This window comes from Belonocnema kinseyi, chromosome 3 (assembly GCF_010883055.1).
Source record: "Belonocnema kinseyi isolate 2016_QV_RU_SX_M_011 chromosome 3, B_treatae_v1, whole genome shotgun sequence".
In the NCBI taxonomy this organism is placed as follows: Eukaryota; Metazoa; Arthropoda; class Insecta; order Hymenoptera; family Cynipidae; genus Belonocnema; species Belonocnema kinseyi.
In genome coordinates, this window is record NC_046659.1 from 151,171,314 (window position 1) to 151,173,475 (window position 2,162).

The following is a 2,162-nucleotide window of genomic DNA, read 5'->3' on the forward strand; positions in this document are numbered from 1 at the left end:
AAAGAGGGAGCTCTTCTTAATATTTTGACACCAAAATCATATCGATACACCTTACCGACTGCGAGTAAAGCCACCCACGCTTTAACTTGACAGACTGTAATATAAAAAAATTAGTGTGAAACCGTCTGTCAGACGTCTTGAACTTGAGGCCTATTAAAAATTTAACTCTTTCGTTGAAAACTTTTTTTATTTGGTTAAAAACTCATTTCTCTGACTTAAAATTTAATTATTCTATTTTTTGTGAAAAATTGGACTTTTTTGGGGGGCTTTCTAGAAAATTCATATTTTTCTGTTGAAAATTCACTTACTTTCTTCAAAACCTATATTTTTTAAACAAAAATGTAATTATTTTGGTAGGAAATGCATATTCCTGTTCTGTTAATTCAAATTTTTTTCTTCAAACATTCGTTTGTATGGCTTGAAAACTCAACATTTTGGACATTTTTTTAAAATTAATTGAGAAATCTATCTTGGTCGAAAATTCAACACTTTTTGTTAAGGTTTCATTTTTTTATTAAAGAATCATCAGATTGATGGAAAATTAAACTATTTTCTTGAAAATTTCCCTTTTCTTGGCTGAAAATTAATTATTTAATGGAGAATGTAATAATAAAATTTTATATTAAAAAATGTTACATTTTTGTCAGTTCTATTGTTCTATTGTATGTCACATTGTTCGCCACTGCACTTCAAAGTAAACTCAATTCTTAATTATGTGTGTGAAATTAACAACATTACTTCCTTTGTGTTTTACAAATTACGCAATAGTCATTGAGGAAAGGCGACAACAAAGCTTTTGAGATTTTTTTCACACATCTATTTTCTAGGGAAAGTTTATAATTGACGAATTTTACAAATATGCCGTTTGTTTAAATATAATTAGGCGTCTGTTTTATTCAGAAATTCAAAACGCATAAAAAACTAGATACATGAGAGGTTTAAAAATTAATGAAACACACATTTATTATAATCAAATTTCAACATAATATAGAAAATTTTGCGTTATATACAAACTGTGATCGAGCGCGAGACACGTGACGGTAATGTCTTTGTTAAAGCTGAAACAACCTTAATTAAAAATTATCAAATAAAAGATAGAAATGTTTCTATATTTTCCTACATCTTAATAGATGGAATAGGAGATAAAGACAATAATTTTACTTTTTGTTAATTAATGCTTTTACAACGCAATATTGGACAAGTGTTTTGTAATTCTTAATAATTCGAAAGATTCTGTGCGTAATAAATTTAGCAAATATGGAAATTTGAAAAATGTGAGATTAACAATCTCTATTATTCCACTTGTTTCGTATTTAAGAATAAATAAAGCGATATTATTCTATAGAGGGGATGAAAGTACGAGTATGTAGTCGGGAGTGGTGCTGACTGAAAACAGATGATTTGGAGCGATTCGCGCGCCATCTGTTGGTCATTCTAAGGACTTATTGAACTACCCTCGTATATAAAGTCGTCAAGTATAGCGTCACTATTTTTACGAACTTCGGGAAAAATTAGATTTATTTTCTCCGTCATTTTTTCTACTCCGGAAAAATGTGGATTTCTACTGAAAAATTATTCCTTGCGATCCTGGGATTCCTGCATTTGAGACGTAAGTGAAATACAATATTAAAATTAATAGATGTATGAAAATCATTTGATGTATGTTTGCAAATTTTTTTATGGCAGAGCTTATATGAGGGTGAATCAAATATTAACCGGAATTCTTTTTTAATATTTATTTATTTATAAAACAATACAAAAATACTATTGATTATTTTTACCGATTGCGCAAGAATTCCTTAACATCTTGATCGTTGTCAAATCGCGATCCTCCAAGTGCATCTTTCATTGGCGCAAACAAATGATAGTCACAGGGTGACAAATCTGGGCTGTATGGAGGATGCTCAAAGGTTTCCCAATGCATATCCTCCAGTTTTTGTTTCGTTTCACGCGCCGTATGTGGCCTGGCATTGTCATGAAGAAGGATGACGTTTCTGATGGGGTAACTGCGTCTTTTGCTTCTGTAAGCGGCTTTTTCTGCCTCCAACAGCTGGCAGTAGTAGGCAGCGTTAACTGTACGTCGATCATGTAGGAAATCAATGAGCAACACTCCTCTGTAGTCGAAAAAGACGGTCGCGAGGACCTTACCGGCTGAGAGACGG